We start from the raw sequence: 15,080 nt of genomic DNA, 5'->3' as shown, positions 1-15,080 counted from the left end.
AAACTGACTTAAAGACAGGGACTCTCTTCTTCTTTCTTCAGCTGTGATGGCAGTCTTTTTCTTTTGTTTTTCTAATTTAAGTATAGTTGATTTACAATATTATATTAGTTTCAGGTGTACAGCACAGTGATTCAGTATTTTTGTTTTTTCTTTTCCCTGGAAATTTCTTCCTTTACCCTTTTTCTGCAAGTAGATCATCTATCTCAGTGACCACCCTTATTCCTGAAGAATTCAAAATTCTTTCCCTCTAAAGCAGTGGTTGTCACCCCTGGTTGCACTTTACAAACTCTTAAAGAGCTTCTTAAAATACCAATGCTTCGACCTACACCCAGGGATTCTAATTCAATTAATCCAGAATGTAGCCCAGGGATTCGTCATAAACCAAACAGACAGAACTTCCTTGGATTATTCTAATGGGTAGCCAAGGTTACAAACCATTGCTATAGCATAGAGCACCACACAGTGCACAGTCACAAGTATTCTAAGGACTTCAATAATAGCAACTGATTGAGTGAAAGAAAAGACATAACCCTCTGTATCAGTCAGCAATGTATAAGACATGCAACAGTAACAAATAAGCCCAATATCATCTCAGTGGCTTGCAACAATAAAGGTTTGTTTCTCACCCATGTTGAAACTCAAGAACTATGGCTCTGATCCTGTCTTCTTCATTCCAGAACAAAGGCTGAAGGAATATCTCCTACCAGAGGCATGATGGCCTAGGGGCAGAGAAAATGGAATATGGCAGAGATTTGCATTGGTTCTTTTTCTTTTTTTTACCTGTTGAAATATGTGCATTTTGCTGTATGTCAGTTATACATAAAATCTAATAAAAATGGAGTGCAAAATATCTCAGCTTTTAAATATTTGAAAATGTCTTTATTTCACCAATATTTTTGATGAATATTTCTCAAAATACTGTAATCTGGATTGTTGTTCCTTTGTCTCCTAGAATCCGCTGTTTCTGAAAGGAAGGCAGCCGGTCTCTTTTGTTCCTTTGCATGTAACTTGTCATTTTTATTCTTCTCTCAGTGCTTTTAAAATTTTTATCTTTATTTTTGCTTTTCATATATTTTACTTTGATATGCCTAAGAATGAGTGTGGGTGTGTGTGTATTCATCTTGCTGGTGTTGTTACACTTACTGATTTTGTAGATTTTTTACCTAATGTGAGAAATTGTCACTTGTCATTTCTTTAGAAAATGTATATTGCTCCTTCCCTCTCTCCTCTCCTTTTGGGACTCTTCTTACAAATATGATAGTTTAGTTGATACTATCTCACAGGTCACAGAAGGTCTGTTTCTTTTTTTTTCCTCCCAATTCTTTGTCTTTCTGTTCTTGAGATTGATCATTTCTATTTACCAGTCTTCAAATTCACTGCTTTTATTTTTTCTTTTACACCATTCAATATGCTGTTAAGGACACAGAAAATTTTTTAATTTATATGCTGTAATTTTCAATTCTAGGATTTGTATTTGTTTTTTGTTATAGTGTCTATATCTCTCCTAAGATTTTAATCCTTATCATAGTTTTAAATTTTAAGTCCTTAAACACATTTCTAATTACTGTTATAAAGTCCTTATTTTCTGATTTCAACATCTGGGTCATCTTGGCATCTGTTTCCCCTTGATTTTATTTATTTATTTTAATTTTTTAATTTCTTTTTTAACATCTTTATTAGAGTATAATTGCTTTACAATGTTGTGTTAGTTTCTGCTTTATAACAAAGTGAATCAGCTATACATATATCCCTATATCTCCTCCCTCTTGCATCTCCCTCCCAGCCCTCTAGGTGGTCACAGAGCACTGAGCTGATCTCCCTGTGCTATGTGGCTGCTTCCCACTAGCTATCTAATTTACCTTTGGTAGTGTATACATGTCCATGCCACTCTCTCACTTCGTCCCAGCTTACCCTTCCCCCTCCCCATGTCCTCAAGTCCATTCTCTACGTCTGTGTCTTTATTCCTGTCCTGCACCTAGGTTGTTTTAAATTCCACATGTATGTGTTAGCATACAGTATTTGCTTTCCTCTTTCTGACTTACTTCACTCTGTATGACAGACTCTAGGTCCATCCACCTCTCTACAAATAACTCAATTTCGTTTCTTTTTATGGCTGAGTAATATTCCATTGTATGTATGTGCCACATCTTCTTTATCCATTCATCTGTCGATGGACACTTAGGTTGTTTTCACATCCTGGCTATCATAAACAGAGCTGCAATGAACATTGTGGTACATGACTCTTTTTGAATTATGGTTTTCTCAGGGTATATGCCCAGTAGTGGGATTGTGGGGTCAGATGGTAGTTCTGTTTTTAGTTTTTTAAGGAACCTCCATATTTTTCTCCATAGTGGCTGTATCAATTTACATTCCCACCAACAGTGCAGGAGGGTTCCCTTTTCTCCACACCCTCTCCAGCATTTATTGTTTGTAGACTTTTTGATGACGGCCATTCTGACTGGTGTGAAGTGATACCTCATTGTAGTTTTGATTTGCATTTCTCTAATGATTAGTGATGTTGAACATCCTTTCATGTGTTTGTTGGCAATCTGTATATCTTCTTTGGAGAAATGTCTGTTTAGGTCTTTTGCCCATTTTTGGATTGGGATGTTTGTTTTTTTGATATTGAGCTGCATGAGCTGTTTGTAAATTCTGGAGATTAATCCTTTGTCAGTTGCTTCATTTGCAAATATTTTCTCACATTCTGAGGGCTGTCTTTTCATCTTGTTTATGGTTTCCTTTGCTGTGCAAAAGCTTTTAAGTTTCATTAGGTCCCATTTGTTTATTTTTGTTTTTATTTCCATTTCTCTAGGAGGTGGGTCAAAAAGGATCTTGCTGTGATTTATGTCATAGAGTGTTCTGCTTATGTTTTACTTTAAGCATTTTATAGTGTCTGGCCTTACATTTAGGCCTTTAATCCATTTTGAGTTTATTTTTGTGTATGGTATTAGGGAGTATTCTAATTTCATTCTTTTACATATAGCTTTCCAGTTTTCCCAGCACCACTTATCGAAGAGGCTGTCTTTTCTCCATTGTATATTCTTGCCTCCTTTATCAAAAATAAGGTGACCATATGTGGGTTTATCTCTGGGCTTTCTATCCTGTTCTATTGATCTATCTTTCTGTTTTTGTGCCAGTACCATACTGCCTTGATTACTATAGCTTTGTAGTATAGTCTGAAGTCAGGGAGCCTGATTCCTCCAGCTCTGTTTTTCTTTCTCAAGATTGCTTTGGCTATTCAGGGTCTTTTGTGTTTCCATACAAATTGTGAACTTTTTTGTTCTAGTTCTGTGAAAAACTTGCAGTGGTTTTAAAAGCTTCTGCTCAGGGCTGGTCTTCTCACATTTCATTGGCCCCAAAGTAAGGCTAGGTCCAGCCTAGGGAGTGAGAAAGTGCAACACTCTCACAGGAAAACTTCAGACAGCAAAGCCATAATAGTGACTTGACAAAGTAAAAGGATTGAATGAAGTTACAGTTTTTCAAGAGAAAATGGATCTCTACACTTTCTGAAGGCAAAAGCAGAAGGGAAAATTGAGGAGTGAACTTCCCTGCATCCATTATAGCCTCACAAAATTAGTTGCTCAAGTCATATTTTGTCATGGATTTTGAGAGACATATCAAGGAAATTGAGGTTGTGGCACAGATTAAATAAGTGAAGCTCAGGCAAATGTTAAAATGTATTCTTTCCCTTCCTCAGCCTTTTAAAAGTTGGAAATCCTAAATGGTTGCAGGTCCATTTTAATGAGTTCATCTCTCTCTGGATGCTGCTTCAATGGAGCTCCAGAGTTCTTGCAGTGGGTGACATATATTACAGAACCAAACAACATGAACAAGAAGGGGTCTTCTGAAGAACTAAAATTGTGGAAAGTTAATCCTGGAAAATGACAGGAGCAAACGTTTGCTGCTAAGACACTATAGCCCTGTGAAGGGCGGGCAGCTCTCTCATGTTCGGAATCCCACAGGCTTGGTACAGCACAGTGCAGTGGAAGGACATGGGCTCCATGATTATCACCCAGCTGACCATGCATGTAACCTTGGAAAAGCCACATAATATCTTTAAGGTTCTAGTCCCCCTTCTGGAAAACAAGACTTCACCCACTTTATGGGATTGGTAAAATCATAATCATGACAAAATGTGTGTGAGTCAGAAACACAGCAGAGTTTCATGGGCAGCAATTTATTATTGCTGATGTTATCGTTGACCCTATAATCCTGTAAAGTAGGCAGGGTAGATATTATATTATATACATTTTACAGATGCAGAAACCGAAGATTTAAGAGGAAAAATGACCTACCCAAGGTCACACATCTTGATACTCTCTGCAAAAGGAATGAAGTGACCCTTCTTCATTATCTGTCCATGTGGTAACTACATTTTGTTTTAAATCCTCTCATTTTTACAAGTGCTCATGATATAGTATTAAGTGACACAAAGAAAAAAAACTGGATATACATTACAATCTTAACACTTACGCATGTGGTATATATCCATATCTCTCTAATTATATCCGTCTATCTCCTGAGTGCAATAATTCATTTAAAACACTTAACACAGGGGCTTCCCTGGTGGTGCAGTGGTTAAGAATTCACGTGCCAATGCAGGGGACATGGGTTTGATCCCTGGCCCGGGAGGATCCCACACGTCACGGAGCAACTAAACCCGTGCACCACAACTACTGAGCCTGTGCTCTAAAGCCCGTGAGCCACAGCTACTGAGCCTGCCTGCCACAACTACTGAAGCCCGCACGCCTAGAGCCCACGATCTGCAACAAGAGAAGCCGTTGCAATGAGAAGCCCACGCACCGCAACGAAGTGTAGCCCCCACTCGCCACAACTAGAGAAAGCCCACACAAAGCAACGAAGACCCAACACAGCCAAAAATAAAAACAAATAAGTAAATAAATTTATTTTTTTTAAAAAACCACTTAGCACAGTTCCCAGAACATTATGAGCACTAAATAAACCAGCTATCATCTTTATCATTGTTGTTATTACTATATATGCAAAGAAAAAGATAGAAAAGAAATATCCATGGTAACAGGTTATTAAATGGTTATTTCCCATTAGAGGGATTACTGGTTATTATCTTTTATGCTCTTCATCATTTTCCAGTATTTTCCAGATGTGTATTTCTTTTATAATAACATTAATATGTATTTGTTTTGTAACATATATAAATGACCAAATTATTCATATAAAACATGGAATGAGCCCAGATAAGATGAAGGATATGTATTTCATTTCAGAGTAAGAAAGAACGTTCTGTTAGAGAGGTTCAGAGGGAAAGGAAATTGTTAAGAAGCCAGTGAGCGACCCATCTTGGTAAGAAGCTAAAAGCAGCTGCATGGCTAGACTGGTAGAGAATTTATAAAAGGAAAGGTTGAGCGGACAGCCCCAAGACTATGCGAACTTACAAATTATATTTAGCCATCACGGTATTTACACTTCAGAGAAGGATCAGTTTCATAATTTGCAGGGCCCAGTGCAAAATAAAAATGTGGGTCCCCTTAAAGTATTAGGATTTTCGGGCTTCCCTGGTGGCACAGTCGTTGAGAGTCCGCCTGCCAATGCAGGGGACATGGGTTCATGCCCCGGTCCGGGAAGATCCCACGTGCCATGGAGCGGCTGGGCCCGTGAGCCATGGCTGCTGAGCCTGCGCGTCCAGAGCCTGTGCTCCGCAACGGAAGAGGCCACAACAGTGAGAGGCCCGCGTACCGCGAAATATATATATATATATTAGGATTTTCAAGACAGGGACAGCAGAGTATTAAAACAAACATGGGACCCATCTGAGAACAGGGACCTGTGTGACCACACTGGTCACATGCCCACGAAGCTGGCCTCGCTTCCGAGTCCACAGTGTGAATATCTTGTTAACTCAAGATGATTTGGACAAGCCGGTTGTCTCCTAAAGGTTGATTAAGAGGGAAAATTCAGCAATTCATGAGGACTTAAAGAATCTAAAGCCTATCCTAACCATCAAAAATTGTTTTTTATGATCTCCTTTACCTTACAAAGTAAACCAAAGAAGTTACTTTCCCGAGGGAGGCTTCAGGTGAAAAATGGTGAGTAGACCACAGACATTTATCACTTATTCTACACAAAATCCACCCAGAATGAAAGCAAAGGCATGACAAGGAATACAAGACAAATTGATGAAGAGAGGAAACATCAGCGTATCAGTGATTTCAGTTCCATTCTGGAAAAGTAAAAGCAGGTAGAAAGTTGGTATCTGACTCAGCAGATTTGAGAAAGTTCCAACCTAACTGTCTATAGATGAAAATACTACCAAGAAGTGAGCCAAACTGGCCTGCAGAATCCCTGAGTGTCGGCATTTAGAAGCACCAGGAATGATGGAAGGCCTGAGGAGTTGGGTGCAGGTCTAAAGACAGCAATGCTGGTGGAAAGACAGAATAGAGGCTGGTCCTGGTCTACAGGACCCCTCTCTATGCCAGAGGTTTAGAACTGAACCCAAGAAGGATCACTCTGGATTCAAGACCATCAGACACAGCCAGGTTGATCTGATGATTTAAACAGTGTTAAGTGAAAGTCTAAATACTGACTTGTGAGATTTTAGTGGAACATCTGGAGAGAACAGTGCAGAATATACTGGCTCCCTGAAACAAGAACAACCCGCCTCGGAAAAGGAACACTCACAGAAAAATGAAGTAGTCTTAGAAGTTAACATCATCATCAAAATAAATAATTGAGTAGAAGAGTTGTAAAATAAAATTCAAATGAATTTACAGAACAAAAGGAGAAAGAATGGGAAAAAAAAATTTTTTTAAATAGAGGTGACAAAGGTCAGCACTCCATGAAAATGAGTTCTGAAAAGAAAGAAGAAAAAAAAATGGTACATAGGAAATTCTTTAAAATGCAAGAAAATTCCCGAAAATGAAGAATATGAAAATCCAGAGAAAAAAAGGCAGGTCAGATAAGAACATCAAGAGTTAGAATGGCACTGAATTTCTCAATAGCTATACTATAAAATAGAAGATGGCAGAGAAATAATCAAAATTCCAAGTTTTAAAAAAATCTATAATGGAGACATTCAAACTCAATGAGGGATTGAATAAATCCCTCAATGGAGGAAAAGTAAAGATATGCAAGATATTCCACGTATGCAAAATCTCAAAAATTTTACTCTTCGTACATCTATTTCTAGAAAAAGCTACTTGAGGACACACTGTAATTGAAGTTTACATGACTACAGGGAAAGAAAGATGCGGGATCCATGAAACAGGAGGTCCCGTGTAGGAAAATGAAAAGAAATATAAGGAAGGTAGCTGTGTAACTACCCTAAAAAGAAATATCTCAAATTCTACTGCAAAAACAGAAGGTTTTGGGAAAGAGGTCTTAAAAAAATTTTTTTTAAAACTGATTTTTTGAGCTTATTAGTAGGCCTGTAGCAGAGATATTCTGGCCTTCAGGAAAAAATGAATATACACGCACACATACATACACACATATATCCAAAAAAAAAAAAAAATATATATATATATATCATAGTAAGATCATAGGAAAACCAAGGCGATGTGGAGAAGTTCTATAGAACCAGAGAGAGTTATTGACCAGGGAAACAAATAAGGTCATATAAGGTTACACTACCTGGCTTAGCAGGGAACAATATTTGCATAGTGATAATCAGAGAAAACACATGCAAGCAGGATGTGGGAAGAGAGATGGTGGAAAGGAGTCAAAGGGTTCAGTCCTCAACTACCAGGAAGCATTTGTGGAACAGGAGATTGTTGCTAAAGAGCTTTATTATTATTTGTCCTTTATTATGTATAAGCATTACTTTGATGAAAATTAAAATTGAGATGTTAAAATATAAATAAATGTCATCCTAATACTCGGGGTGTTCTAACTTCTATGATAAACACCCTCCAAATTTTGGTTGCTTTAACACAGTGAAGCTTTATTTCTCATTCAAGTCTGTCTCATTCAGTGCTAATCAGGGGCCAGTGCTCTGCAAACCCCAGTCACCCAGGAACCCAAGATTCTCTCGTCTCTTGGCTCCTTGATCTTTAAAACATGCTCTCCAGGTTTGCTGCAAAATGGAAAGAGAGCAAAAGAGGATCCCCTCAGGGGTTAGTGACCAGGCTGGGAGTGGTAGACATCACTTCTACTCAAACGCCTTTGGTCAGAACCCATTACATTATCTTAATCCACTTCAATGAGGCTGAGATCTGCAATCTTTCTCCATGCACAGGACGGCCAGCGCTTAGCTCTATCTTTGCATGGGCATTAAAAAAAAAGTACTCTAGCATGCTACTGAATAATGTTCTAAGGCTCTAAAGCAGTGGTTCTCAACCAGGAGGTGATTTTACCCTCAAGGAGACATTTGGTCACATCTGGAGACATTTTTGATTGTCATGACTTGTGGGGGGCAGGGGGCTACTAATGGCATCTAGTGGGTAAAGGGCAGGGCTGCTGCTAAACATCCCAGCCCCCTCCTCTGCAACAAAGAATCATTCCCAGAATGTAAGTACTGAGGTTGAGAAATCCTGCTGTAAACGTCCCACCTTGGGGATTTCTGACATGTAGAGATCAGTATCACAGAATGCAAAGATGTTTTTGTCTAAGGGTCAGAAGTTTCTGGTTCTCATCTCAGCTCCTGTGTGTGGCCTCGTCCAAGTCATCCATACTTTCAGACACTCACTTCCCTCCTTGAGAATATAGGGACAGTAAAACTTATCAGGCTGTCCTCATGCCTCTTGTAAGGATCAGCTGTAGATGGCGGGAGGCCATTAAAAAAAAGGCAAGACTTCATTCATGCAGTCGTTTCAAGGGTCATACTTTAAAAGAAAAATATGTGTTTGATGAAAGGTTATCAAAAATGATTGTTCACTGGTGTTACTAAATAATCGATTCACTGAAAACAAATGCTCGACAGTAAGTAAACAGGAGAGGAAATCAGATCCAGCTAATATATATGATTACTACAACCACAGTTCCCGGATTTTCTAGGGCAGTCTCACGACGCATGGCAATCCTTTGCATCATTCACATCTTCTGAAAATTACATTCAGTTTACAAGCTAAATCTCCAAATGGCCTTTTGTACCAGACACAGCCTAGAATTATTTTGTCAGAACTGAGACTCTACTTTTAGTTCAAGACAGGCTCAATCATACGTACAAGAAAAATGTTCCTGCCTTGATTTTTATTCTATCCCTATTTTCAAATACAGTAACTGGTCCAGAGTTATGTTTAATAATTATGTGTTGGTTGCATAGCTGAATGAATATAGAAAGAAACAGATATCTATGCTACAATTTAATTCAGCTGTGAGATCTCTGAGAAGACCCTTACATCTTTTTCTTTGGATTCACAAGTACTAGTACATAAACAGTCCAAAATGATGAATTAACTAATTATAATTACTGAAAATCAATTTCTTCGGTTAAATGTGTTCTAGACATAATTTATGATAAATATAGGCAGGTATTTATGAGATAATTTCATGAGGAACCTAGGAGAAGGTCTAGACTTCTCTGAATTAAAAGTATGTTAGACAATATTTAAACATTTGAAGCACTGAAAACAACAATATACAAGCAAATATAAAACTTATCGCAGTCATGTCATTGGTCAGATTCATAAAGGGGTCTGTCCAAAGCTGTCTGTGGTCACCCAGAAAGTTGCCTGGAAGAGGCAGGACTTAAGCTAGGTCTTATAAGACTTGAAGGGACCATGAATAGCTGGAGGACTTAGCACAGCCAAGCCTGAAATCAAGTGTATAGTGTGAGAAAGCACATTGAAATATCATCACATTATTATTAGTCTACAATTCTCAAACAGACCTAGGAAATGGCATTCTATATTTTTAAAAAAATATTTCAAACATAGAGAAAAAGCTTAAAGAAAAATAACATATTCATGCAGCCCAGATATAGTATTTTAACATTTTCCTATTTTTGCTTCAGAATTGTAATGTAAAGAACTAAAGCATTACAAATATAGTTGAAACCCGTGTCTCTCCCAACATCGGTCTGATGATCCTTCTTTTGCCAGGTTAATATCTCGTAAGGTTCACATCTATCTCAAGTCTATGTTTGTATAATTTTACAACAGTTTTAAGGATGCATAAAAATAGTATACAAATTTTTCAAGTTAAAAAAATAATTACTGGGGCTTCCCTGGTGGCGCAGTGGTTGAGAGTCCGCCTGCCGATGCAGGGGACACGGGTTCATGCCCCGGTCCGGGAAGATCCCACATGCCGTGGAGCGGCTGGGCCCGTGAGCCATGGCCGCTGAGCCTGTGCGTCCGGAGCCTGTGCTCCGCAACGGGAGAGGCCACAGCAGTGAGAGGCCCGCGTACCGCAAAATAAATAAATAAATAATAATAACAATAATAATAATTACTGGCATCATCCTGATCATAACCTACTGCAACTTGTGTTTTTTGCCCAACATTATGTTTCCCAGATTTTTCATACGAATATCTATCATTCTAGTTCATCCATTTTTAGAGCTTTCTGGCATTCATTTTATAAATATGCTAAAAATGCTTTATTCATTCCTGATAATGAATTCATTCATTATTCCTGATAATGAACATTAAGGTTGTTTTCAAGTTTTGTTAGTTTGTTTGCTTTTGCTTTAACAAATAATGTTGGCCAGGAACATTCTTATATATGCGTGACAGTTATGCCTGGTAAATTCCTGTAAGTATCACTGATGAATTATAAAATATGCATATCCTCAAACTTACTAGATATTGAGAAATTTCAATCCAAAACAGTGATGCTAATGAACACTCCCACCAGGGAATATAAGTCTATGTTTGCTTCACATTTTTGCCAACACTAATATTATCAGACATTTTAATCTTGTCTATGGAATGGATTCAAAATCTCATCTTTCCCTACTGAGATTAATTTTTTTTTTTCGCGGGCTTCTCACTGCTGTGGCCTCTCCCGCTGCGGAGCACAGGCTCCGGACGCGCAGGCTCAGAGGCCATGGCTCACGGGCCCAGCCGCTCCGCAGCATGTGGGATATTCCCGGACCCGGGCACGAACCCGTGTCCCCTGCATCGGCAGGCGGACTCTCAACCACTGCGCCACAGGGAAGCCCTAAATCTTTTTCACGTATGTATTGTCCATTCTAGTTTCCTCTTCTGAAAATCAGTGGACCAAATTCTCCACTTTTTTTTTTTATTGTTTGTTCTTTTTCTTGCAGTTTTTTGTATTGGATATAAATCTTTTATTATTTGTATAATAAATGACAGAATGTGTTGCCTGACTTTTTATTTTTTTAGTATCTTTTATTTACTTAAGAATTTTTTTAACTTTCTATTCTTTTACAGTAATTTTCCCCAGGCAAAACAAATCTAGTACTCAGAAACAGTTGCTGGGAAAAAGGGATAGAAGGAGAGAGAAACTAACCATCTTCAAGCACCTGCTTTATGGCAGATATCCACAAGCCATCTCAGTCAGTTTCCCTAGAAGGGAGCCTGAGATACATATTATTAAGGAAGTAATTGATCGAGTGCTCTCAGGACAGGCAGGGGGAAAGTCAGGCAAAGATGTGAGTTTGGTGGAGGTACCGTCTCTCTCTGACTCCATAGGGTGCTTTGAAGTATAAATGACATCCTAGAGTTCTCCTACCTTAAAGCAGGAGGCATTTTGAACTCCCAAATCAGTTAGTCATTAACTGCAGGCTACTGAAAACCTTCTCCAAACCTAGGAAGAGAGAACAGCATCCCAGAAATTTCCAGACAAGACAGTTCCCAACAGCAGAGTGCAAAGGGATGCACAGTAGTTATGAATCGCTAGCACCCAAATGTCACAAGAGCTGAAGGATGGGAACCTGCCACCCCATAAAGTAGAGCTTCACAGGGCACCAAACACCATCTCCTACACATGAGGTATCATTTCATCTTCCTATGACCGCATGATACAGGTAGTATCATCTGCCATTTAGATCGAAGTGAAGGGAGGCTGAGCCGGGCTGACAGAATTGCTCAAGGACCACCACACTAATAATCTGAGAAACCCCAAATTCAGACCTAGTTTTTTCTGACTCCAGAACGTGTGCCCTATATAATTTGCCATGGCAGCTCCTCTATGAAGGTTTCCGTTCAGCATCTTCACTAGTTAATAATGCACTAAGTCAGGGATGCTTAGTGACCATCCCCATTGGGTGTTGCGGTTACCTTCATCTGTCACCAGGAGAAGACCTGCAGCTTGCCTGAGTCAGGTGGATGGGAAATGCTCCACCAGGTTCACCTTTTTTATTTTTTTATTTTATTCATCCATTTTTGGCTGCATTGGGTCTTTGCTATCATGCGCAGGCTTTCTCTAGTTGCGACGAGTGGAGGCTGCTCTTCGTTGCAGTGTGCGGGCTTCTCACTGCTGTGGCTTCTCTTGTTGCAGAGCATGGGCTCCAGGCACACGGGCTTCAGTAGTTGTGGTGCGCGGGCTCAGTAGTTGTGGCTTGTGGGCTCTAGAGCGCAGGCTCAGTAGTTGTGGCACATGGGCTTAGTTGCTCCACGGCATGTGGGATCTTCCCAGACCAGGGTTCAAACCCATGTCCCCTGCACTGGCAGTCATATTCTTAACCACTGCACCACCAGGGAAGTCCCAGGTTCACCTTTTTTAAGCACCCCATTTGCACCACATACAGTGCCTTTCCCTGGAAAACGGCAAAAGACCTCACCTCCCTGCAATCAGGTTAGGTACCTGAAGGAATCCAGGCTCCCTTTAAGGAAGTATACGGTAAAGAAATAAATCGGTTTCATGTCTTGATATTAGGGAAACACTCCGATTTCATATGTGACTTTTTCTAGTGTCAGGAAGACATGGCTGGGGAGAAATAGCACCTGCACTTCTTATAAATTAAAAGTCAGTAGAGCTGAGGTTTTAAACCCATCACCTTGCTACAAATCAAAATTGTCACAGAACTTTGAACACATATTGTTAGAGGGAAGGTCTGCACAGTTCAGTGAGGAACAGTTCATCCTTGTGCTTAACATTATGAAGCTTCAAAGATGCCTCACCATCCATGCCACTGTGAATTCCACTCCCCGCTCTACACCAGGCTCACACGTATTATCTCATTTAATAGCAAATGATCTAGGAGTATTCAGTGTTGTCGGTTTCTCTCCCCCATAGCAATTTACTCATGAGCCAGCTTGCCATTTGTAAAAGCAATAGACAGAGATTTGCCAGATGGCTTGGGGATCTGAGAAAGTAGGAAACGGTTTTACACAATATGCTCTGTTGGGTTACTGATGACACAGGCACTAAAGCAAGGTGACGAGATGGGAGTACTTGCAGGGTTGCTATGAATTCCATTTGTCCACTGCAAACTATGGCCCCCAAACCACCGTGAGGACTGTGAGAACCTGCATTACCCTCCCTTCTCTAAATGACACTTTGCTCCCTGTATAACATAGGAGGATGCCGTTGAGGCTGTATGGTATTTACAAAGGGAGGTGTTCTATGGTAAACCCACGTGCTGCAGTGAGCAGTATTCAGCACTCCAGTTAAACACGGCCAAGTTAAGTGGCAGTGAAATTAAAACAGAGCCACAGAATGGAAAGGAATCTCAAACCAGGTGCAATTACACTCATTTTTATACCAGTCTCTTAAATTTTAATGCTTTGTATGGGCCCCCTGAATAAATGAATTATACAAGATTCATAACTTTCTAGATGAATTTCAGCTTTCTCCAAAATTCCCTAGTTTCACAGAGATGGTGACAACAGAATAAAAGGATGGACTTGAAAAGCATGTCTCTAGGTATTGCACTGAAGAAACCAATAGGTAAAAATTGTTACATGTATAGCAGATTCATAAAAATCTAGGCTGATAAAAAAGATGTTGAGTGAAATTTGACACATCAGGTTTTTCTGACAATTCAGTTTCTATTTCTGACACCCCTAGGAACACTTCTCCCTACAAGAATTCCCATCACTGGGTCCCTTGCTATTCACATATATTCAGTAACTCTTTGTCACTGGTATGGGTCCAACAGATCAAGACTCCTTCATATTCTCAATCAATTTATACCTGGTGCCACAGGGGAAATAAATTCTTTATTTCTTCATTCATTTATTTCTTTATTCTTTTATTCTACCCTGTGCTGACAGTACAGACTCTGCCGCATACTACCACTACCATCCAGTTACTCAATCTCTTTGTGTTTCAATTTCTACATCTGTAAAAGGTAGTACTAATCTTATAAATTCTTTACTCATAGGATTATTGTAAAGGTTAACGATAATAATCTATATAAATCCATGAGTACAATGTCTGCTACATAATGACCACACAAGGTAAGCCATCATTATTATTCATCCATTCAACAAATATTTTTTGAGCATCTACCATATGTCAAGCACAGCCCTAGATGCAGAGTCCTAAGAATGACTAGGAAAGGCCCCATCTCTGACCTTGGAGGACTTACCTGGATCCCAGCTCTCTTTTCCTATTCCTGCCTCTCAGAGATGTTAGATAACAAAAAAGCAAGGGGCTATTATTTTACAGGAGAGTTTCACATCAAGTAAACTAACAGGGTGGAGTATATGTGCGTGTTGCTATTATTAATCGTAGTCATAATAATTACAATACCTTCCTCTTAGTGAGCACTTACAGAAAAGTCTGTGACATTTTCTTAATTTTTTGCTTTAATTATATCAGTGCTTTTTCATGATACTTATTTTTTTCTATCTTCATATTTTTAACTTTTTCTCCTCATATTAGGTATCCCACGTTCCAGAACCATGAAATGGCTATCTATCTACGTATTCCACATTTACTTCTGTATTTCTGGCAAGGAGTTGTTTGAGACAGCTTACAGTAAAAGCAGTCGGATTGAAAACTTTCAAATGACATAGATAGATAGATAGATAGATAGATAGACAGATAGGTAGATAGACAGACATAGATGTTGTATAAGAGCAGAGAAAATTTTGTATCCAGACAGTTTCGTTAAGGAGGACGCAGTAGCTGTGTACAATACTTAGTTCTGATGTTCCTAGAAACCAGGGAAAACAGAAAAAAATGATGAATCATGAGTCACGGTCCACATGGATATCCACGTGATTCGTTGGGCCAAATAGTCTCTTTTGTTA

The sequence above is a fragment of the Stenella coeruleoalba genome (genome assembly GCF_951394435.1).
Source record: "Stenella coeruleoalba genome assembly, chromosome: 17".
Taxonomy (NCBI): domain Eukaryota; kingdom Metazoa; phylum Chordata; class Mammalia; order Artiodactyla; family Delphinidae; genus Stenella; species Stenella coeruleoalba.
Note: the sequence above shows the minus strand (reverse complement) of the source record.